General features: G+C 38.7%; 1 long non-coding RNA gene across 3 annotated transcripts in view; it reads left to right on the forward strand.

Annotated features, from left to right (window-relative positions):
- The window catches only part of LOC150056151 (uncharacterized), a 225,645-nt gene that overhangs the window by 2,963 nt on the left and 197,105 nt on the right, over positions 1–25,577 (forward strand). For all 3 annotated transcript variants that reach the window (XR_016537296.1, XR_016537295.1, XR_016537294.1), the window contains exon 2: positions 7,138–7,266. This is a non-coding gene — a long non-coding RNA (uncharacterized LOC150056151). The remainder of the gene's footprint in view (positions 1–7,137; positions 7,267–25,577) is intronic.

A 25,577-nucleotide genomic window follows, 5' to 3' on the forward strand; every position in this document is an offset into this window, starting at 1 on the left:
GGAGGGAGGGAGGGAGGGAGGGAGGGAGAGAGAGAGAGAGAAAGAGAGAGAGAGAGAGGGAGAGAGAGAGAGAGAATTTCTAGGGACACTAAACACTTGGATATAACTTCTCAAGCCAGTGCATTATGCCAGAACATTATGTGTGTGCAAATATATATGTGTGTATTGTATACAGTTCTTTTTTTTTGTGGGTCATGGGGCTTGAACTTGGCCTGGGTGCTGACCCTGAGCTCTTCAGCTCAAGGCTACTGCCCTACCTTGAGGCACAGCCCCACTTCCCATTTTCTAGTGATTAATTGGAGGTAAGAGTCTCAGGTCCTTTTGTGTCTGGACTGGCTTTGAGCCTTGATCCTCAGATCTCATCCTCCTGAATAGCTAGGATGACAGTCATGAACCACCATGCTGGCTTCAATTCATGCTGGCTGGAATTCAAATCATAAGGAAGTTATTTTCTGTCATCTAATAGTAGATGATTATGACTACCAGGCTTTGACTACAATATTCCCCTGCTTCCAAATCCCACTCCCTCCTTAATAAACACAGATGTTTCTGTATTTCCGTGTAGAGCCTTGAAGGGAACAAGAATTACATATCATAGCGGTGGAGATATGAATCTCTGTCACTTACTTGCTTAGTGACAGTAGCTAATATATTTTACTTGCTGTGTTATAAGTTTCTTTATTTTAAAATAGTTGTAAGGTTACTGTAGTAACATTCCATGTAAAGTTGTTGTTTTTTTTCCAGTTCTGGGGCATGAACTCAGAACCTGAGCACTGTCCGTGGGCTTTCCTCAAAGCTAGAGCTCTACCACTTGAGCCACAGCACCTATTCTAGCTTTTCTTGTATGTGGTACTGAGGGGTCAAATCGGGGTCTTCATGTGTGCTAGGCAAGCACTCTACCACTAGGCCAAACTCCTGGCCTCTCAATGCAAACTTTTCATGTATGAGTGAATGAGGAATTGATAGTGATTGGAAATACTCAAGTTCAAAAGCGCACATTTGTTTATTATATATTAATTATTTATTTTTGTTGGCCCTGGGGCTTCAACTCTGGGCCTCGGTACTGTCCCTGAGCTTTTGTACTCAAGGCTAGTGCTCTACCGCTTGAGCTCCATTTTGGCTCCTTTTTGATTTACTGGAGATAATAGTCTCACGGACTTTCTTGCCTGGGCTGGCTTAGAACTGACTGTAATCCTTGGATTTCAGCCTCCTGAGTATCTGGAATTTCAGGCATGTGCCACTGGCTCCCAGCTCACACACATATTTAAACTTGAGAGCTTTCTTTAGCATACATGCTGAAATAATTATCCCTGATCACTGAGTTTGCATTTGCTGAAGGCAAAGTAGTATGTGCCAGAATTCCAGTGTTTGGGAAGCTTTGGAAGGAGGAGTATAACTTTGAGGCCAGCCTGGCTATGTTTTTATTTTTCATGCCAGCACTGTGGCTTAAATTCAGGGCCTGGATACTATCCCTTATTTAGCTCTTTTTTTTTTGTTTTGTTTTGTTTTGCTCAAGGCTGGTGCTCCAGCACTTGAGCTCAATGGTCCCCTTCTGGCTGTTTTTTTTTTTTTTTTTTTTTTTTTTTCTGCCAGTCTTGGGCTTGAGCTCAGGGCCTGAGCACTATCCTTGGACTTTCTCAAGGTTAGAGCTCTACCACTTGAACCTCAGCACCACTTCCAGCTTTTTTCTATGTATGTGGTACTGAGGAATCGAACCCGGGTTTTCGTGCATGCTAGGCAAGCACTCTACCACTAGGCCAAACTCCCGGCCCCCTGGCTGTTTGTTGTTTAACTGGAGGTAAATGTCTCATGGACTTTTCCTGCCCTGCTACCTTTGATGTACAATCTGCAGATATAAGCATGAGCTGCCAGTTCCCAGTAGTGGCTGTCAGTTTTGAACTGAACATACTTTCCACAGGCTCTCCTTTAGTCAGCTTCCACACAAGCCATCTTTGTCTAATGTGTTCAAATGCAGACTGTAGGCTTTTTTTTTTTAACCTGATCTCAAACCTGATCCATTAGGTACAAGGATTTTGATTGTGTCTCAATTTCTTAGGATTAGAAAACTAGAATTATTGTGAGAGAGGAAAGAAATCAATCTCCATCTAATGGGATTAAGGTCTTCCTCCCTCTCTGAGCTTTTTTATTTTTTGAGGCATTTCCGTGTCTTAAACAATTCCACCCTTGACTAATTTGCTCAGCTTGTCTGGATATGTTTGAATTTAAGAAGCAAGCCTAGTTTGAATCCATTGCCAGTGCCCCTCAAGCAGAGCTTGTCCCACCGGTTTGATAAACCTGTTCAGGCAGGCTTCAACCACTACAAGGGCCAGCAGGTTTCCTTAATATTTAAGTAAGGAAAAAGGAAAGCAGAGGTCAGAGAAAAGAGAGTGAAAAGACAGAATAATACTGTGTAGATGCCTACCCCATGTCCTCATTTGCTGTTCATTCAATGGCTACTTTTGCTGCAAAAAAATGACCTCTCTTTTGTTGATCAGACCCCATTTCTTCCCTGGTCTAGGTGGAGTGCTCACTGAAGATATTTAAAAACTTTTAAATTATTATTATTATTTTTAAATATTGACTGAAGTAACCTTTTTATTGTATTTTATTGTCAGGATAATGTATAGAGGGATCACAGTTACATTCATCAGTAGTGGGTACATTACTTCTTGGACATTGATTCCTCTTCTCATGTTTTCTCTCACGTTTCCCCCCCCTTTAATTGTTATTATAAAGGTGATGTACAGAGGGGATATATAGTTGCCTAAGTTAGGAAAAGTACATTTCTTATTGAACAATGTCACCTCTTTCCTTGCTCTCTTACAACAGTAAAAAAAATTATGTTGCTGGGTGCTAGTGGCTCATGCCTGTAATCCTAGCTACTCAGGAGGCTGAGATCTAAGGATCATGGTTCAAAGCCAGCCTGGGCATGAAAGTCTATTAGACTCTTATCTCCAATTAAACCACCAGGAAACTGGAAATGGTGCTGTGACTCAAGTGGTAGAGCACTAGCTTTGAGCTGAAGAGCCTAGGGACAGCATCCAGGCCCAGAGTTCAAAGCCCATGATGGGCCAAAAAAAGAGAAAATTATGTTTTCATTATTTTTAGTTGTACAAAGGGGTTGCCATTCAATGTCAGTTTCTGAGTACAATTCATCTTGATCAATATTCTGTTTTAAGAAACTTTTTGTTTTGACCAGTCCTGGGGCTTGAACTCAAAGCCTGGGTACTGTCCCTGAGCTTCTTTTACTCAAGGTTAGTATTCTACTACTTGAGCCACAGTGTCATTTCTGGCCTTTTCTGTTTATATGGTTCTGAGGGATAAAACCTGGGGATTAATCCCTGCTAGGCAAGCACTCTACCACTAAGCCACATTTCCAGCAATTAAGAAACTTTTTTTTTTTGGTTGGTCATGAGGCTTGAGCTTTGGGCCTGGGTGTTGTCCCTGAACTCTTCTCTTTTCTCAAGGCTAGCACTCTATCATTTGAGCCACAGCACCCACTCTGGTTTTTATCTGATGGGTTAATTGGAGATAAGAACCTCCTGGGCTTTTGTGCCTGTGGTGTCTTTAAATTATGATTCTCAGATCTCAGACCCCTGAGTAGCTACGATTAGAAGCATGAGCCACCATCACCCCACTAAGAAGTATTTTTTTGGACAGGGGGTGGGTCATGGGACTTGAACTCTGGGCGTGGGCGCTGTTCCTGAGCTCTTCAGCTCAAGGCTACTGCCCTACCCGTTGAGCCACAGCCCCACTTCCCATTTTCTAGTGATTAATTGAAGATAAGAGTCTCATGTTCTTTAGTGCCCCAGCTGGCTCTGAACCATGATCCTCAGATCTCAGATCTCAGATCCCAGCTAAGAAACATTTTTTTTTGAAGAAACATTTTTAACAATTAAAAAGGTCTATATGAGGAATGAGGACCAAGAATGAATTTAGAATCCTAATACATGTTTATAATCCCAGAACTGGTGAGGCTGAGATAGGAGAATTGTAACCAGACTGGGCTACATAGGGACACTCTGTCTTACCAAAAACAAACAAGCAAACAACAAAAACCACCCAAACCAAATTAAAAAAGAATGAATTTAAAGGGGAAAGTGAATAAAAAAGCTCCTCATCGGGCCAGGAGTTTGGCCTAGTGGTAGAGTGCTTGCCTAGCATGCACGAAGACCCAAGCTCGATTCCTCGGTACCACATACATAGAAAAAAAGCCAGAAGTGGTGCTGAGGCTCAAGTGGTAGAGCTCTAGCCTTGAGAAAGTCCAAGGACAGTGCTCAGGCCCTGAGCTCAAGCGCAGGACTGGCAAAAAAAAAAAAAAAAGCTCCTCATTTTGCTTTAAACTGACTACACGCAAACAAGAGGGCTCTTTCTGCAGAAAAAATACCACCTCACGACCAGTTTCTCTACATCTCCTTAACAATGTCTTTGGCATGATCAAATGTGGTCTGCTCTCTGCAAGTGGCCATATTCATTCCTGCTGCCCCCTGTAGCTTAGCCCTGGGAAGTACAGCTCCCAATCTTAGAAGTGACTGTTAGTGACTCTTCCTTCCTTCCTTCCTTCCTTCCTTCCTTCCTTCCTTCCTTCCTTCCTTCCTTCCTTCCTTCCTTCCTTCCTTCCTTCCTTCCTTCCTTCGGCTTGAACTCAAGGCCTGGGCACTGTTCTTGGACTTCTCAAGGCTAGTGCTCTACCACTTGAGCCTCAGCACCACTTTTGTTTTTTTTCTGTGTATGTGGTACCGAGGAATTAAACCTGGATCTTCATATAAGTTAGGCAAGCACTCTATCTCTAGGCCAAACTCATGGCCCCCAGATTTTTTTTTTTTTAAATTCTGGTCTTCAAAAAAAATAATGAGTGCACAGTCAAACTCATGATCGCTAGTGATGTCATGTTTTTAACCTTGTATAATTGTATTTCTAGGCCTGTTGTATTGTCCCAGCAGATGATATAAATTCGATTTTTGAGGTTTTTTTGTTTTGTTTGTTTTTTAACAGTAGCTGGATAGACAAATACATAGAGTACATGCCTTTTCACATCTTCATTTAAGGTTGTATAGGGGAAATCCTGAGTTGGGAACTTTCCCTTGCTATTATCACCTGTTTTAGAGGTTACACAGCGAACTATCTCTGTTATAGATAGCAACTGTGGTGTATGAGTCATGACAGCAATCTTGTCCCTGATGTATCTTAGGAATTTGGAGGTAGCTTAAATCGGTGGGAACCACCATTTGTCTTTTGTGAAAGACAAAAACAAAAAAATCACCTTTTCAATGATTTACGTACTGTATGGTGGATAAAACAGGCCTGGTTTGGTAATATTACCACCAGAGATACCTAGAAAGAAAAACTACCCTTCCCAGGGGCGTGGTGGCTCATGCCTATAATCCTAGCTACTCAGGAGGCTGAGATCTGAGGATCAATGTTCAAAGCCAGCCCCAGCACAAAAGGACCTGAGACTCTTATCTCCAATTAACCTCTAGAAAAAGGGAAGTGGGGCTTGGCTCAAGGGTAGGGCGGTAACCTTGAGCCGAAGAGCTCAACAACAGCGCTTAGGCCCAGGGTTAGGGAGGTAGTCTTGAGCTAAAGAGCTCAGAGACAGTGCCCAGCTGAGTTCAAGCCCCATGACACCCCCCCCCAAAAAAAGGAAAAAGCGCCCTTCATCTACAACAAAATTGATTAATGAGGCCTCAGTCTCTTACTGTCCACGTTGATCAATATAATTTTATCTACCTCTGTGCTTTTATTTTAAAAAGGGGACTAGCCTAGGTGTTCTGTAGCTCACACTTATAATCATATTTCTTGGGGTCCTGAGAATGGGAGGATGTGGTTTGAGATCAGCCTGGGAAGAAAGTGTTCATGAGACCCCCCTCTCACCTCATAGCTGGTACAGTGGTGTACACCTGTCATTCTAAGGTATGTGGGAGGCTGCAATCGATTATTTTGCTGTTCCAGGCCAGCCAGGGCAGAAGAACTCTCCATCTCAAGGGGAGGAAAACTGGATATAGTGGCACATGTCTGTCATCCCAGAAATGTCAGGAAGCCCAAAATAAGATAACTGAGGTCCCTACATGCATCTGGGCCCATGTGAAACCCTATAGAAAAAATAAGAAGTGAATTAACTGAGGAACACAAAGGCACAATGCTTCTGTGCATCTGATCCTATATATTGATTGAAATTAACTCCAGGAAATTGAAGCAAGAGATCTTTCTCTTTCTTTCTTTCTTTCTTTCTTTCTTTCTTTCTTTCTTTCTTTCTTTCTTTCTTTCTTTCTTTCTTTCTTTCTTTCATTTTTTGCCAGTCCTGGGCTTGAGTGCAGGGCCTGAGCACTGTCCTTGGGTTTTCTCAAAGCTAGAACCCAACACTTGAGCCACAGCACCACTTCCCCTTTTTCTATGTATGTGGTACTAAAGGATTGAACCCAGGTCTTTGTGTATGCTGGGTAAGTATTCTACCACTAGGCCAAACTCCCAGCACCCGGTTTTTTTCTTTTTTGTTTGTTTATCTGTCTTGGATGGGGGGGGGGAGAGCATTAGGAGAGCACAGAAACGGAGGGACAAAAGGTGAACAAATGCAGCAGTGGTTCTCAGTAGAAACTGTGTTGGAAATGAATTATATCACTTGTGGATGGGGGAAAAGAGGGAAAAACTGGTATCGAGCAAGTGAAGAGGTGACATCGTCCAAAAGACATGTATTCATGACTTTCAAAATGGTAACCCTTTTGCACATAACCTTTATAATACAAATAAAAAGTAACCAGTGAAAAGCAGAGATGAAGGCATGGCTCAGTAGTAGAATGCCTGTCTAATAAACCAGCGGCCCTGATATCAAACCCCAGTAGCATGAAACAGAAAGAAAGAGAAAGATGAGAGGGAAGTGTCATCCCATTTCCTCTGTTTCTAAAGGAGATAACAGATTGCTTTTTATTTCTAATTTTATTTATGTAGTTAGTTTTGTTATGGGATAGGGTTTTGCCACGTGGCCCCAGCTGGACTAAACTCATAATCCTCCTGGTTTTGTCTACTATATTCTGGGATTACAAGGATGAATCACTGTGCCCAGATTTAGGTGATGAAATAGCCCACAAATTTTGTTAAGTCTTACCTTGTCTTCATTCATTTTGTTTTTATCCTTTGCAGTTCTGAATGTAGCCACCAGGTGCAAAATCTGTAAATCTGGCCAAAGGGATCCATGTAAAAGGAGCCATTGTCTGAGAACTTTCTTTAAGAAGCACCAGGTCATCTGCCTGTTTCCTGCTGTTTTAACAGGTGAGCTCATAGCTAATTAGCACATGGTCACACACCACTGAATAGCAGGTCAAAGGAGCTGAGTTCTCCAACCACAGACTCCGGTATCCCTACTGTCCCTTCCACTCCCACTTTCATGTGAGAAATAAATTCTCTGGATTTAATCCAACTAAATTCACATGGCATATCCAATGTTGGTCAGCAGGTGAACTCTACTCATGGAAGGTATTCAAAGAGCCAGGAATCTAGATGACATACATGACAGTCCTTGCCATCTTTTTTTTTTTTTGGTCAATATTGGGGTTTGTCGGGCCTTATTTACGCATGCTAGGCTTGCTTACTGTGCAGGCAGGGTACCATTTGAACTGTACCTCTTTCAACTAAGTGTTTTGCTGTTTATTTTGGAGATGGAATTTTTGACTTTTCTGCCGAAGGTAGTCTCAAACCACTATCCTCTGGATTTCCACTTTAAGTGTAAGGTCTGCTGAAAGGAAACACCATGCAGTTCAGGAGAAGAGGGTTTATTGCGTGAGGAAAGAGCAGACTCCTGCCACCCAAGATGGAGTCGGGCGAGCAAGAGAGCTTAGGGTGGGAAGTGAGTGATTATATAGGGGGAGGGGTATAGACACAGCGGAAGTGGATGTGACTTGAGAGGATGGGGAAACACCTCAGTGGGGACCTCCCACTACCCCCAGGCATGCCAGTTGCCAGGGTTACAGATGCTGGATGGGGATTTCCAGGGTGCAGGGGGAGAGAGCCAAGGGAAGAAGTCATTTCTTCCAGGCGGACCTAACACTGAGTAGTTAGGAATATGAGTACAAGCCACTGGTTCTCAGGTTTTATATCTATTGTCTTTATTCTTTCCCCACAAACCTTTTCCATGTCAAGGCTTCTATGTAGCTCTCTACTAAAATTGCTTAAAAAGCCAATTATGAGCTTTATCCAGAATCATTTGGTAGCTGGGCGTGGTGACTCATGTCTGTAATCCTAGCTACTCAGGAGGCTGAGATCTGAGGATTGTGGTTCAAAGCCAGCCCAGGCACTAAAGTCCGTGAGACTCTTATCTCCAATTAACCACTAGAAAACCAGAAGTGGTGCTGTGGCTCAAGGAGTAGGGTAGTAGCCTTGAGCTGAAGAGTTCAGGGACAGCACCCAGGCTCAGAGTTCAAGCCCCACGACTGACCAAAAAAAAAAAAAAATAAAGAATTATTTGGAAGTCTGGATGTGGGGAAGCTGAGATTCAGAAGACTGTGGTTCAAGACCAGCCTGGGCAAAAATTCAAAAGTCCCTAAATCCACTAGTAAATTGGGCTTGGGCATTTGGGCCTGTCACCCCAGCTATACAAAAAGCACAAATAGGAAAATATTGTTTCAGGGACATAATATGAGACCCTATTCTAAAAACAACTGAAGCAGAAAGGTCTGATTGTGCCTGAAGTGGAAGAGCATCTGTCTAGCAAATATGAACTACTGTGTTCAATCCCCAGTACTGAGAGATGGGGACCTATATATCTAAATTTTTGTATTTCTCTGAAAACAGGCTTTCGGGTAGTTTATATAGTAGAATGGCAGTAAAATATAAAATTAGCAATAAATTTAGCAAGATCAGATAGAGCCCTATTGACATTTGAGAAGTTCTGGAATGCATCTTGATTTGCTTTAGCTAGAATTTGTGTGTCTGTCCCTGTCCCTAAACACAGGAAATAGCCTCATATGCTGACATATGTCCTTTTTAAGCAGCCATATTCTGCAGCACATGCCTTAGCTCTGTATCTATTTACCAAGTACACGTGGGACCTACAATCAAGCACCATTTGATAAAAAAAGAAAGAAAGAAAGAAAGAAACAAAGAAAGAAAGAAAGGCCAGAAGTTTAGCCTAGTGGTAGAGTGCTTGCCTAGCATGCACGAAGACCCGGGTTCAATTCCTTGGTACCACATACATAGAAAAAGCTGGAAGTGGTGCTGACGCTTAAGTGGTAGAGCCCTTGCTTTGAGAAAGTCCAAGGACAGTGCTCAGGCTCTGAGCTCAAGACTAGGACTGGCAAAAAAAAAAAAAAAGAAAAAAAGAAGGAAACAAGACTCATGAACACATTTTACAGGTTAGGTTTACAGTCAAAAAAAGTCATAGTTGCAGAAGAGGGGCGCCACAGAGAGTGGCCAGTGCCTACTGCTTTGCAGTCTGTGGTAGCTGAAAAGAGGGGCTATATCAGATTTGAATATGAAGGACAAACCTGCTCAGGAGATACCAAGCAATAGTCTATGTTACAGGCTTAATATACTCAGTTAATTTCATTGGAAAAATTAGAGAAACTGGTGAAAAGTATTTATGGACCTGGATAAGAGCATATTTTGCTGGTTTTACTTTATGTTTGAAGTTTTGGGTATAGTTCTCCCATAAATACTGAAATGCCTAGCATAAAGAACGCAGCCTGGGGCATACCCCATAAAACTTACAGTGCAATTAAATGAGCAATTTCCACGGGAAATAAAACAAGTATGTTGAGTGGAATATGAATTAAACTGCATAGGACTTAGACCTGCACCAGGCTTTGGAGAGAATTGGGCTGGTATCAGTAGCACCTAATGCAGTTTGGTCAAGGCAAGTAAGTAGCAAAAAATAATGTGGCTGTTAGTTGGAAGGCCAGACATTCCAAATTGTGGTTAATGTAGTTTCCATAGTATATCTCCTGAAAAGGCCCAGCAAAATGATACCTGATAGCAGAGGACTGCAGACAATTGAGCATCTGCACTGTGTTTGCTATAAAATTTTTTGACACTTTCCTCAAACTTCATTTTCACTTCCTGAATGTTCTTTCCTACATCAAACTCACCCAACTGTCATTGGGAAGGGTTCATATAGGTGATTTCAGCTGGAAAATAAAAAGGCTATAAAAATTACCTTATGTTATATGCCCCTCTGCCCTAGTTCATTTTCAAGAGATTGTATGGAGATGGAATGACCATGATTCACTGATATCCTAAGAGAAAACTCAGCCCAGGAAAGGATTTAGAACTCATGGCCCTTGAGGAGCCACTTGTGTATGGGTGGCTGATAGGATTTTTAAGAAGAGTTCGTCCATAGTATTATACAGGTCTGCACTCATCCATGCAGGGGCAAATAGAAAATATTAAAATGTTTTAAAATATTCTTCTTGTACTGACCATGTATAGACTTTAAACAATATGATACTACAACTCTGTACACAGCATTTATATTGTATTGGACATTATAAATAAACCAGGGATGATTTAAATTATTCACCACGAAATGCATCAGTTAATATGCAAAGTAGCATAACAACTTACACAAGGGCTTTCTGAAACTAACAACCCCAAATCCTCAGAGGCAATTGCACATAAAACATATTTTAGCTGTGTAGGGAAAGCAAGTTCATTTACAATAAGACATGTCCTTTCTCTGAGAAATTAGAGTAAGAAATTGGGAGAAATTAGAGTAAGAAATTGGGAAGAAATGCCTGATGATTCTTTTGTAAAAGCCACAGGCAACTCAGAAACCAGTTCATTCTCTTTCTCTCTTCTTCCAAGTTATGGACTCCAGGGTTCCTCAATGATGGAGTGGACTGGGTAATAGGAATCTATTCCAATGACTATTACCAGCTTTTAAAATGTTCACAAGTCACTCTGTAAAGTATTTCTTTTCAAAAGCGGGGTACTTTGCTATAGTTTTATCTGAATTCACTTCCTGCCCAAAATAGTATGTGTCATTAAAAAATACATGAAAAAAAATTTTGGCAGTATATATTTTGAATTTTTAGTTGTTTTGTTTTGTTTTTTTTTTTTGGCCAGTTGTGGGTCTTGAACCTTAGACTTTCTTAAGGCTAGGGCTCTATCACTTTAGCCACAGCACCACTTCCGGCTTTTTTTTAAATGTATGTGGTACTGAGTAATCGAACCTGGGTCTTTGTCCATGCTAGGAAAGCACTCTAGCACTAGGCCAAATTCCTGGCCCCTTAGTGCTCTTTCCTTCTTTTTTTTCCTAATCAGACTCAGAATTGTAAACTCAAAATTACATAAATTGCCCAACAATTAGTGTTTTGAACCAAAGGCATGATTTGCCCCCATGTTTTCCTTAGACACTGTCGTTCCCTGAAATGAACAAAGCTCTTTCCACTAGTCATGAAAAGGTCTGGAAAGGGTTGCGCTCTGTTTATACGAGGCGGAAAGGGGAGGATCTGGCCATGGATATTTCTGCCAAGAAGTGGAAAGCCTAAGCTTGGGGAGGAAGGAGCATGTAAAGTGAATTAGGAGCCTGTGCAGTAAAGTCACTTTCCGTGTGACCCTGATGTGTCCCACGATTCTGTCTTAGACTAAAGGCACAATAAAAACGGCACTTTATTTGGGTCAACAGAGCATTATATAACCGGAAAAGTTTTACACGTTTAGTGAGTAGCTTGTGGAAAGAAAAAAAAAAGACTTCCTTTAGGTTAATTTTGACCACGCCCCTCCTCCGCCCCCAGCATTCTTTACGATTGCGTTTCTTTTCTTTTGAAGACGAAAACCGCTCAGACATAAAACTGTGGTTATTTGCATCGTAAAGGCAGCCTCTTTGCCGTGTTACATATTTATTGGCAAACATTTCATGCTTTGTAGAACTACGATCAATTTGCAGTCTTACTAATTATTAGCTCGCACGACACACTACATCATTGTATGTTTAGAGCTTTGGCGCCAGCTAGTGGTAACGGAGAGGATCTGCATTGTCTCAAATCAGGCGGTTCTCTTTCTTCCCATTTTTCTTCCATCAACATAAAGCGGGAATCATTACATTGTAGCAAGCAAAGAGCCGGTGGAATTATGGGTGATCACAGAGGGGAAAATTGGTGGGCCGAGGCAGGGAGAGGAAAAGCCAGGCAAATGTAATAGTTTTCCCAAAGGATTTAGGAAGAGCTTATTTATTTGAAATATTCCTGTCTTGTTCTTTTTTTTTTTTTTTTTTTGCCAGTCCTGGGCTTGAGCTCAGGGCCTGAGCACTGTCCTTGGACTTTCTCAAGGCTAGAGCTCTACCACTTGAGCCTCAGCACCACTTCCGGCTTTTTTCTATGTATGTGGTACTGAGGAATCGAACCCCGGTCTTCATGCATGCTAGGCAAGCACTTTAACCACTAGGCCAAACTCCCGGCCTCCTGTCTTGTTCTTGAAGCTTAATTTTATCAATGAATTTTTAGCCTTTTGCTTCACGTTTGCAGATAGATTTGAATATAATAATAGGTCAGGCAGTACGTGTGGAACTTTAGCACAAACACAATAAAAGTAAATTTGTGTTCATTTTTAAGCAGCAAATATTTGTACTGGAAACATGCTACCTCCTCACTGCTAAAAACATAGAAACCTTTAAAGATAATATTTGTAGCTTATACACTATGAAAAAATGTAAAAAATCCAGGCAAAAGATACTTTATTTGGAATATATGATTCAGATTTAGGCCTGGAGCCCAAACTATTCTAAATAGGCAGTGATAGTTTGCAGGAAAACCTTCATAGCATTTATTCTAAGAACAAAGAATCTTTGGAAGAAAATTCCTCTCACTTAATGAAGCCATACCTGATTTAACCAGGGTTATGGAAGTACTTCAAATACAAACATAAAAAACCCAAAGCTGAGACATTTCTTCCATTAAGTAGCGGGAAGTATAACTCTATTACTTACTGTTAAAACATACTAATAATTGATGTGGAATTTATTATGAAAGCAAGCTAAAGGTGCAATATCTTTCCTTTTGGATTCTATTCATGTATGTATCAATTATAGAGAACAGGACAATCCAAATGGAAACTTTTTATATTTTTTTGGAGGTAGGTCAAGTTTAAAGGGAGGTTATAGGAAGGAAGAGCTTCTATAGTCTTCACAGTTTATGTGTCTACTGTCAGGCAACTAATGTTTTAAATTTCAGATATTACATGGTAAAATAGCTGGTCTTGGTTTTGATACATGGAATTTATATTTTAAGCCTTTTTAAAACTTCTTGCTAAAATCTTGTTACTAACCAAGTTAAAATGTTGGCATTCTCTCCCCCTCCCTCCTCTCTCTCGGATTATAATATGAATTTAGAATCTCGCGTTTGCCTGATGAGCACTCAATCACTTAAGCCATATCTTTAGCTCTTTCAGCTTTTGTTATTTATTTGTTGTTTTGGTAGTTTACTCTGGTCTGCAAAACTGTGTAGCAGCTGGGGTAAGAGGCGGGTACCAAACATCACAAGTGTTTTTGTTTTTTGTTTTAATGGGCTAGTTGGTTGAGATATGGGGTCCTATGAGTCCCCCCTCCTCCCCAGGCTGGCCTCAAATCAAGACCTTCACAGTTGCCACCTCCACCTCCTGAGTAGCTAGGATTACAGGTGTGAGCTGTTGTAGTCAGCTTCCCCTTGATTTCAATATGTGTCTTTTTACTTTTGACATATAATATTCACCTGGGTAAAAATCCTAACCTCTTCAGTTGGCAGGTTCTTTGTTCTTTTACTTCTTTTTTTTTTTTTTTTGCCAGTCATGGGCTTGAGCTCAGGGCATGAGCACTGTCCTTGGACTTTCTCAAGGCTAGAGCTCTACCACTTGAGCCTCAGCACCATTTCTGGCTTTTTTCTATGTATGTGGTACCGAGGAATTGAACCTGGGTCTTCGTGCATGCTAGGCAAGCACTCTACCACTAGGCCAAACTCCTGGCCCCTGTTCTTTTACTTCTTAAGATGAAAATGAAGATCATATAGTATCTGAAAGGAAGTTTTATTAATTTTTGGAGAAAGAGAAATGATTTTTTTGCCAGTCTTGGGGCTTTAACTCAGGACCTTGGCCCTGTTCCTGAGCTTTTTTGCTCAAGGCTAGTGCTCTACCATATGAGCCACAAAACAACTTCTGGCTATTACTATGCAGCATCGAGAAATCAAAGCCAAGGCTTCCTGCATGTTAGGCAAGAACTCTGCCACGGAGCCACCTTCTCAGTGTGGTGAACGGATTTTAGTAATTTTATCAACGGCAGTGGATTAATTGAAATGGAAGTGAAGGATAGAGCTGAATTGTCATAAAATTTTGAGAATTGGGGCCGGGAGTTTGGCCTAGTGGTTAAAGTGCTTCCCTAACATGCAGGAAGACCCGGGTTCGATTCCTCAGTACCAGATATAGAAAAAATCCGGAAGTGGGGCTGAGGCTCAAGTGGTAGAGCTCTAGCCTTGAGAAAATCCAAGGACGGTGCTCAGTCCCTGAGCTCAAGCCCAGGACTGGCAAAATTTTTTTTTTTTGAGAATTACAACAAAATAAGTTATGTCCTTTTAAAGCAACTTTTCAGTATGTAAGTACTTATTTTCAACGTCAAATTTGTTACTAGGTTTACCCTTAAAACTGCTTAATGGTTGCTTTAAAATATTTTGATGTCTACTATAATCTTTATATAATTTTCCACATGCTGCCAAGTAAATGCTTCAAAATGCTGCTCCATCGTAATTTGAAATTTACTCATAAAGATTTTAAGATATATCATTTATGTTTATTTTCTTAATTTTTGAAAGTCTAAAACCAGAAATGAACTCAAGCATGCAAATGAAAACCTTGTAAAGAAGGAAGAAAAATGTGTCTGAGTGTGTTCCAGAGGAGAAAAAAACTCTTAATTTTGAGACTTTGAAGTATGAATGATATTAGGACATAACCAGTTCTCTCAATTTAAATCCTCCTCTTATTTGAGACTTTTTCTTTTTTTTTTTTTACAAAAAGAAATAAAAACAGGATATAAGTTTTCTTCTTTGTGTGTGGAGGTGGGGACGGTGGATGGCCCTAAATGTGACAATATAAAGGCAAACTTAGAAATATGCACACACATTCATCTGACAAGGCCTATTAAAACATACAAGTACAAATACTGAAATGTTTGGTCTGCAGATGAGATGGTTGTGAACCAGCACCATGTTCTCACAGAATGAGACCGGTCTCTATAGACCATCCCACGAAGGACAGGTTGGCACGGAATGAGGGGACACAGCTGCCAGCAAAGTATTACAGATGGTCCCCTCATTAGCCTACAGAGCTCTGTGCAGCCGTCATGGAGGAGGCTTGGGATCTCACTTGCACAAGATGTTCAGCGAGCCTCCTGTTCAGTGTCATTACAGTTTCTCCAAAATAATCTCCTCAGTGTGCTCTGTTGAGATCATGGTGCATTTACAGAGATTAGAGAGGGTAGTACTGTGCTCACGTTGCCAAAGTCTTTGTCAGACTTGACAAAGTTCCATAGAAAGTGAGCCTTGGAAAACATCTTAACCTACATGCAGCAGCAGGGCAGACAACATGCTGCCTGAGAACTCCTGAGTGCAGCTTTTGGAACTCCACTTACCATGCTTACCTTTGTGTTTAACATTCACAGATTGCATTAAAATTGCTAGCGATTTATTTTCTCCTCATCCCTTTGACCCACTGATTTATTGATATACCAGTATTTTAATTTTGTTTTGTTTACTGTTTGTTTATGGATCCATCTTAAAACCAGGGCACTAAGCCCTGGCAACCGGAAATATTAGTTAAGTTTAGCAGCAGACACAGCAGGGGGCGCCCATACAGTTTTATGGTCTGCAGCTTCTCAGACTGCATTGCTATTATAATAATTACTATTGTTGCTTTATGTTTGTAATGTAGATGTTTACAACTGTATATATGTATAACGGAGATGTTTAGATTGCAATAACAATGCTAAACTACTGCGATTTTAAGTCACAGAGGGTACATTTTTATTCTTTAATTATATAAAGTTACCAGGATAACCACTACGAACAAATGACAGGCAAGAACTTGGCAGTACCATTGGTAGGGAAATGGAAAGACCTGGAAAAAATTACATGAAGCCAGATCCAAAGAAAACTAGGTTGCATGGCTTCCCTCATTTGTAATAACTAGAATATGACTATGACATTCTTTTTCTAAATCACTTTTAATTTTAATTTATTAATTAATTTTTGCCAGTCCTAGGTCTTGAACTCAGGACCTGGGCACTGTCCTTGACCTTTCTCAAGGCTAGTGCTATACCATTTGAACTACAGCACTAGTTCTGGCTTTTTCTGTGTATGTGACAGGAATCGAATCCAAGGCTTTGTGCATGCCAGGCAGGCACTCTACCACTAGGCTACGTTCCTGGCCCTGTCTATAATATTCTTTTTTATATATATATGTATATTTTTATTGTAATTAATAAAAGGGTTACATGATATTTGCCAGATAGAAGGTGCATTAATTCACATACATTGATACCCTTTCACATGTCTTGGTACCCATTATCCTCCCCCCACCCCACCTCCCATCTTGTTTTTTTCCCCCCTTCCCTATCAAATTTCAAATAACCAAATACAAATAAATTCAATATATCAGATATCAAAGTGAGATACTGTAACAATATGAAATACCCAAGGGACAGCAAAGGAGATGAGAGATAACATAGTACATTAAGGACAACAATCATTTGTTATATGGCTTTTGTTTCAATATCCTGGAGATCCTTTCAATTAGCTTCATACTATATGGCCTTATGTACTGTCTATGATATTCTTTTTTTTTTTTGCCAGTCCTGGGCTTGAGCTCAGGGCCTGAGTACTGCCCTTGGACTTTCTCAAGGCTAGAGCTCTACCACTTGAGCCTCAGCACCACTTCTGGCTTTTAGCTATATACGTGGGGTACCGAGGAATCAAACCCGGGTCTTCATGCATGCTAGGCAAGCACTTTAACCACTAGGCCAAACTCCCGGCCCCTGTCTATGATATTCTTAACAGGGGATTTCAATAACCCAATTGCTAAGCACATAGGATATATAATGAAGCATATTAACATGAACTCCAAGAATTGGAAACAAGATATTCTTATTATGTTCTGTATGTAGTTCTTTTTTAAAAAAAATTTCTCCTAGTTTTCTGTAACATGTCTTTTTAAAAAAATATAAGTTTATTTGAACTGTAGAAGGGAAAAAGAATCACAGAAACATCAGGACAAAAGATGAACTAATGCAACATTGATACTCACTTGACATTACATTACAAATGAACTGGCATTGAGGGTAGGGCACTAGGAAGGGGTAAGTGGGAGAAAATGAGGAATGGTGTAACAATATTTAAAAGTAATTGTACTCATTACCTTACTTAGATTAACTGTAACCCCCTGCTCATCACCTTATCAATAAAGATTTTTTAATTAAAGAATTTATTAACTCTGATTTTTACATCATATTTCAAATGTCATGTTTAACAAACAAGTATTCAAGAAGGGAATCTCTATATACAATCACTGGCACTTAGGTTTTAGGATGTAATTAAAATGAAGCTGAGGGTTTGTATGTCCTAGGTACATATTAATGTAAGTAATAAAACAGTATGTCTATAGAGTATTTACAATATTTAAAAGCAATTGTACTTATTACCTTACTTAGATTAACTGTAACCCCCTGCTCATTACCTTATCAATAAAGATTTTTTTTTTTGTGCCAGTCCTGGGCTTGAGCTCAGGGCCTGAGCACTGTCCTTAGACTTTCTCAAGGCTAGAGCTCTACCGCCTGAGCCTCAGCACCACTTCCAGCTTTTTTCTATATATGTGGTACCGAGGAATCGAACCTGGATCTTCGTGCATGCTAGGCAAGCACTCTACCACTAGCCCAAATCCCCAGGCCCCTTCTTCTCTTTTTTAACCCAGAGGAAAATTCCTCTTTCAAATTTTGTTATTGAAGCCAGTCAAGATATCTATATAATCTCTGTAGCTGCTTTCTGATATTTCAAGCATCAGTGTTTTTTTTCACTTCCCTCCTTTTCCTTCCTTTCTTCCTTCTTTCCTTCTTTCCTTTTTTCCTTCCTTCTTTCCTTTCTTCCTTCCTTTCTTCCTGAAATAGAGAGGAATATTTACCATCTGATACATTTTTCAGATTATGATATTTATAAGAGGTCTGCTTGCAGTAATTGTATTTTAAAATGTCCCAGATTCAGTTTTTAATTAATTAATTAACTAATTAATTAAATCAATTTTTGCCAGTCCTGGGGCATGAACTCAGGGCTTGAGCACTGTCCTTGGGTTTTCCTGAAGGCCAGACCTCTACCACTTGAGCCACAGTACCACTTCCAGCTTTTTCTGTGTACATGGTACTGAGAAATCAAACTTGGGTCTTCGTGCATGCTAGGCAAGCATTCTACCAGTAGACCAAACTCCCTGCCCAGTTTTTACTTTTTAAGTTAATAAATGCAGAAGTCCAGTAATCTTAATACTGTTGTCTGCTGTTTGATGAGAACCATAAGTCAGTAGGGTTTTACTACTGTACAATAATTCAGTGTCTGAATGTGTTCTCTAAACCATTGTAATGTCCAGGGCATACATTTTACACCTGTGGCTCATCTTAGGTTCTTCTATTCCATTGGAAGAGAAGGAACTCTGGAGAGATATTATAAACTTGAATTGAAGAATTTGTAATGTCAGAAAAAAGATCACCTCACAATTTTTTTAAATCTATATTAAGAGGTGTTTCATAGGTCTGGAAGCAGGGCTCAAGTGGTAGAATGGTATGAAGACCCAAGTCCAAACTCCAAGACTATTAAAAAATATTTAAGGAGATTTATAAATATATCTTTTTTTCCTTTTTTTCAGTCATGGGACTTTAACTCTGGGCTTGGGCTCTGTCCCTAGCTCTTCAGCTCAAGGCTATCTCCCTACCCCTGGAGCCACAACATTACTTCAGAGATTAATAAATTTAAACAGTCACTATTGAATAATTTTTAGGTTTCATAAGAAATAGATTAAAATGAAATATGAATGGTATTCGTAGTTAATGGTAATCAGGATATTGAATAGGGGTGCTGAATATACAGGTCAGAATTTAAAATACTATTTTCCCTTCTTTTTAGGAAGCAGAGTGTAAGACCAAGTTCTATGATGGATCACCAATTTTGTAGACTCACATTTCTGGTTCTCTCCATATTGACAGCTATGCAATCTCAGAGTTATCAGAAAGCTTTTGGGAAGATCAGTGTCTAAGGAAGCCTTGAAGGTTTAAAACACTATGGGAAAAGTGGTGGGATACAGTAGATAGTTGGTATACTTATGAAAGGGGCAGATGATTTTAGTACCAAAAAGATCCTAAGCAAAGAATACGTGCTGGAAAAGGCGCTGGGTAGATAACATATGACACAGGACCTGGAGCCTGGGTTTGAGGGAGTAGTGTGCAGCAGAATCGCTAAGATTTATTCCAGAAACAAGAATGGGAGCTATAAAAGGTTTTAGAAAGTGAGATAATAGGAATTACACTCCAGGGAAACTGATTTGGTGAGAGGCTACAGGATCCCTGAAGGTTTAATCAACTTGATTTAGCATTAGCATTAGAAAGCAAACTAAAGAAATTATATTTAAAAATCACTATTCACATATTTTAGAATTTTATACATATATGTATATTTATTTTCCCCTTTGATTACTATAGTGAATGGTACAATGCAAGAGAGTTGGTTTGAGTAGACCTGTATGAGGTTATTTTTTTGTGACTTAATAATACGTTACATTTGAGGAACATATTTTATCACTCAAGTTGCTAACACTATTTTGTGTTGTTTTTCTATCAACCTGGTAAATGGATGCCTATGATAAAGGGCTTCACAGTCTCTTTCCAGTCACAATCATCTCCCTTTGATTGCATATGTAACAGGCACGTAGAGAAGGTTGGAAGCTTGTGGCTATTCAATGTTTCTGTGAAGAGTTGACATTATCATTCAGCAGATACTTGCTTTAAATAAGTGTTGAATATAATTTTCTAGATGTCCTATATTACAATACCATAGTTAATCCAATTTTAGAATGGTAGCCTTTTTTTCTTTTTTGGAGAGAAATAAATTAAAGTGCCATTTAGTTGTATATAGGTATTGTTCAGCAATGCTGTCTTTTTATAAAAAGAGTTTTAAATTACAGGCTTGATAATAAATGTCATTCAGAGAGAAAAAATGTACAATATCATGAAGAAAAAAAGGACCCTAAATTATGCACAGAGAAGACAATTTTAAAAGATACTTAAACAAAATATTAAAAAGCCATATATAAAATATTTAAAAACAGCAGAATATTTTGTGGGTAAAGAGGTTTGTGGGTACTGAGGTTTGATTCCTCAGTACCACATACATAGAAAAGCTGAAAGTGGTGCTGTGTCTCAAGTAGTAGAGCACTAACCTTGAGGAAAGCCTAGTAGACAGTCCTCAGACCCTGAGTTCAGTCCCCAGGACTGGTAAAAAAAAAAAAAAAAGAATAGCAATAATTAGCAGTGCCCAAACTCTTTGTATGTAACTGTTTATCTGTTGACTAATAATACTGTGACTTGAGCTTATATCACTTTTGGCCTACAATGTGGCTGTAATTGTCATCTTCGATTTCTGTGTCAATGTTGCTTCTCTCTCTCTCTTTCTCTTTCTCTCTCTCTCTCTCTCTCTCTCTCTCTCTTTCTCTTTCTGTATATATATAGCTCTTTAGATTCTGTGTTTGGCACTTTTGCAATTTTTGCTTGGCTCAGTCAGGGCAGGTTGATTATCATTAAAATTTTATTTATTTCTATTTTATTAAGCTCCTTTTACATTCATGTTACAGGTTAATTTATACTTTTATTTCATGCACTACTTGGCTTTACTGATTAATATGCCCCATGGCATTCAATAAAGTCAGGCAGTAGAGGAAATAAGGATGGTATTAATTTCTAACATTGCTATAAATTTGCCTTAATAAAATGAGCTCAATAACAGTACAGAAGTAATACAATGGATGCTTCCAAATTGTTAGCAAAGATGCAACTAAACAATTTTCCTTCCTGAATTTAACATAACTATATTGCATTGTCTTTGAAGTGTCGTAATGAAACAATTCTACTCTATGTTTCTTTCCTCTTTAAAAAGTAATCTAATAGTTGTTATAATACTGCAGTATACAGCTCTCCATTTGCCTTATTCCAAATTGCCTTATTCAGACTTTAGGATACAAGCTGAGTAAATGAACCCAGGCCCACAGGTTCTTACGTGGGTGGAGACCATTTAATCATGAAGATTAAAATTTATTTTAGTATTCACTCATTGTCCTTCTTTGGTATACTAATATTCAGTCCCAATAATAGAGCAATTGAAAAATCTATGTGCTAAAATTATTTTTTGTCACGTAACCTGCCACTCCTACCACAATTGCTAAGTTTAAATAAGGCTACAGTTAGGATTTATAGGAACTTACAAAGATAAAGACACACTACCACCCACTGAATTTTGGGTTGCAAATTTTGATGATAAATAATAGTTCATTATTCAGCAGCCAAATTCATGAATTAGAAGAGAACATTTATTCTCTCGTCTTCATTTATTACATTGTAGTCAGCACAGACCAAAAATATTGTTACAAAGCATACATTTACCTCTGTCTATATTATTCTGACAGAATAAGTACACATTATCCTGAAGGTCTTCCTTTCTTAGCTTTTTATTCTTCGAGTTTTTGCATTTATGGACTAAAGATCCGATAAAAACAAAAAAGCAACAATCAATGTTTCAAAATCTCCCTTTGCATAAAGACGTCAGGAAGTGTGTTCACTCAACAGATATTTATTGATCAGCCTTCATGCAGGCAGGGTTAGAACTATGAGACATTTATGGCTTCTGTCCCCTTGGAAAATATAGATTTGCCCTTTATTTACTTTAGCAGAATGGTGAATTTCATGTTAGTAAGGAAGGTATTTGAGGACAGAAAAAAAAACGTGGGGGTGTTTTTGTATGGATGAGGAACTTTTAGATTCTTACATCCTTTTAAGTCATGCCAAAGTGATCGGCACCTATGCCTAGGAAACAGTTCAATTAACAGTGCATGGGCTAGTGACCCTCAAAACTTACCTTGAGCTCTGGGGCTTTGGACTTTTATATAAATCAACTTAATAGAGTAACTTCCACCTCAGCCTAAATGACTCTAGGTTCACTAGAAAGGTGAATTTCATGTTTCTCACGTTCTCTTTTGCTGGCTTTTGGTTCAAATCAGATAATTCACATAAAAGACATGCCCTTTCATGCTAATCTATTTATGTAACCTCCAGTTTTATGAAAAAAGAAGAAAATTCCAGTGTTGCTCTTTTTTCCTATGAAACCCAAACCAAGTTGGTTTGCTCATAAAAATGAGACTTAAAAAAACTCTAAATCACTCCTTAAACCAGTTTTTAGTAATAAATTATCTTTAAGCAAAAAGTCTACATCATGGATACCAAGAATTAACAATTCCAAAACAAAGCAGAAAATTTAGCAACTTGAGAGCTCCACCTTAGAAAGCTGGTGTTAGCAAATCATGAACGATTTGTCTGAGAAGCTCCTTATATCTTGAACAGAGAATAAGGAGCTTCTGCTGGGTTAACCATCTTCCATGAGATCTGATCTTCTGAAAATCCCAATTCAGTCAATCCATGCAAACCTATCTATAAAGGTATCTATTTGCTTCAGAAAATCTATTTTTATCATCAATGTTGTCATATTTTGGATAAATTTTATAAAGTGGACAGAATCTAGTTTATTACATATTTTATGATGGATTTGACAATGCCAAACAAAAGAACACACCTCAGCCATTAGGCTAAAATCCAGTCAAAGTTCCACATAGACTTAAAATCCAGTAGAAGTTCTACATTATAGCAAAGAGATGACATTTTGTGAATAACCATGGAAAAAAATCAGTCCTGTTGCTGATTTTTGAGCTGCAGAACGAGACAATATACAGCTGTATAGTTTTATCTAGTAAAAAACTATGAAATAGTGTTGATAACTCCTTAATGTTGGGAGCCAGAGTGGAATCAAACTGTACCTTGACTTGCATCAGACAATGGCTTTATTGTCTTATTGTTTTCTGGCCCTATTCTATGTAAATGACCTGAGATTTACCATATGAATGTAACACCTGGAGGTTCCCAGGGTCGGGAGGAGGGAAGAAGCGGGAGTGAAAAATAAACGCGGCAGTCTTTACCTGGACTGTGGACATCCCGGACCCGGTGTGTCTGTCTCTCTTCTATTTCTTCCTAGTCCTTGCCCCCTATTTCAGGAACCCCAATCTGCGAACCCTGGTTTGCTGCCGGTTGACCCCGGCACCTTAAGACTTTGAAATGAGGCACAATTACATCAATTGTAAAGCAGCTTTCTCGCCCTGAGTTGTATGCTATGTAATCCAAAACTCAATGTAAATAAAAGACAAAGTAAATAATTACAAATATTTCTTTTTTTAATTACAAACATTTCTGCATGTTGGATGCCCATTTTATCAATAAATCTTAGAGCTTTGTTAGTCTGTAAAATGGGTTATTTTAATGTAACAATTATGGTACTTTTGGGGTTGGGATGTTTAACAGAATGAATTGTGAAAATACAATAGTAGATGTGGTGTACATAGAAATTTAATAAACTTATTTGGTGAAAACTAGATTTTATTGATGCAATTTTAACTTTCAAATAGCTTCAACTTAAATTTGGGGAGAAATACGTTAAGTTTTCAGATGATCAGAGTTCAGTAAAATCTCAGTGAATGAGAAACAAAGGATTTTCCTCTCCTGTATTTTTTTTTTCAAACAACTATGCTAAAGAATTACTATCCTTTGAGGATAGGATATTATTTTTTTTGAAGGGAAACGTTGTACTCTATAGTATGACTTGTACTGTCTTTTGTGTCATTATTAATACATTTCCTGTTTAAGGAAATGACTTTTTTTAAAAAAGCACGATAATTCAGACTTCAAAATAAGTGCTATTGACTTTTAAAATGTCTTATCTTACCAATGTCATTCTGGGCTTGAAGAATAAAGTGTGGAAAAAGTTTGTCATAATAATCTTATTGTTATGAGATTTTCCTTTTTTTAAATTTCTGAATGAAGTAGGTCAAGTTTATGTTTGTTTTTAGGAGGAACAGTGAGAGAGGGGAAAGTAAGTAAGTTTTCCAGATCAACAGGCCCTTCACTTTTAGGCTAGTGAAGTAGATTGTAATTTTTAAATGTGCAGATATCCACAGTATAGATTATGCATTAAGAATAACTTCTCAGCATTTTTACAAAGGCTAATGCCTTTGTAAAGTCATCATAAAGTTTCATCTAACCAATTTTGTTTTCCTTCATCTCTAGTTCTCTGTTTTTATTGCATTTTTCAAAACTACCATTTAAAATTAATTGAAATATAAAGCTCAGAAAATAAGAACAGCAAAAGTTTTTGTGATGTTGAATTTTTCACTTTTGTACTTTAAGCATCTTTTCCCCCCACCAATGAACAACATATATGATTAGCATGCACTTAATGGAAGCTGTGGTTCCATTGTGACAATGCTACCATTGATTGAGTAGAAACATATTTTCATTTAACTTATTCTAGTTATTTTTTTTGATTAACCATCAGTTTCAGTGTACAAACTATTTTTTTAGTTACAAAGTACAAAGTAGTTTTATTATACTCTTTATCTCTCTGAAAAAAGTACAGTTACTGAGATCTTACTCTTAAAAATCAAGATGAGGACTGGGAGTTTGGCCTAGTGGTAGAGTGCTTGCCTAGCATGCACAAAGACCCAGATTCAATTCCTTGGTACCACATACATGTAAAAAGTTGAAAGTGGTGCTGGGGCTCAAGTAGTAGAGCTCTAGCCTTGAGAAAGCCCACAGATAGTACTCAGGCCCTGAGTTCAAGCCCCAGGACTCGACTCTGTCTTAAAAAGTATAGAATGTTGGTCGGGAGTTTGGCCTAGTGGTAGAGTGCTTGCCTAGCATGCACGAAGACCCGGGTTCGATTCCTCGGTACCACATACATAGAAAAAAAGCCAGACATGGTGCTGAAGCTCAAGTGGTAGAGCTCTAGCCTTGAGAAAGTCCAAGGACAGTGCTCAGGCCCTGAGCTCAGTCCCAGGACTGGCAAAAAACAAAAAGCAAAAAAAAAAAAAAAGTATAAAATGCTAGTGAAAATTAAAAAAAAAATTTATTCTACAAAGCAACTGTTTTAATTGCCATCAAGAATATTAGGCAATTATTGAGTCCTTATTTGTGTTAAGCAATATGTTAAGTATACTTTAGTTTACTGAGCTTCACAAGAAAGCCATGAGCTAGGTATTTCTACTCTCATTTTACAATGAAACTTGTGATTGGTTAAGTCAAGGTCTCATGAACAGCAAGTGATAGAGCTAGGATTTGAACACATAGTTGACTAATTATAAATCAAATATATCAAATAAGATCAGATATATTTGATTTACCTGTAAGATTTGTGTCTAGTTAGATAAGTAGTAAAGTAGAATAATTATGACAAAACCAAGAAATATTAGAAGATGGGGTTAAGACAAGGATGCAATATACAATTCTTTTT

Source organism: Megascapheus bottae, chromosome 12, assembly GCF_031878675.1.
Source record: "Megascapheus bottae isolate mThoBot1 chromosome 12, mThoBot2.hap1, whole genome shotgun sequence".
In the NCBI taxonomy this organism is placed as follows: domain Eukaryota; kingdom Metazoa; phylum Chordata; class Mammalia; order Rodentia; family Geomyidae; genus Megascapheus; species Megascapheus bottae.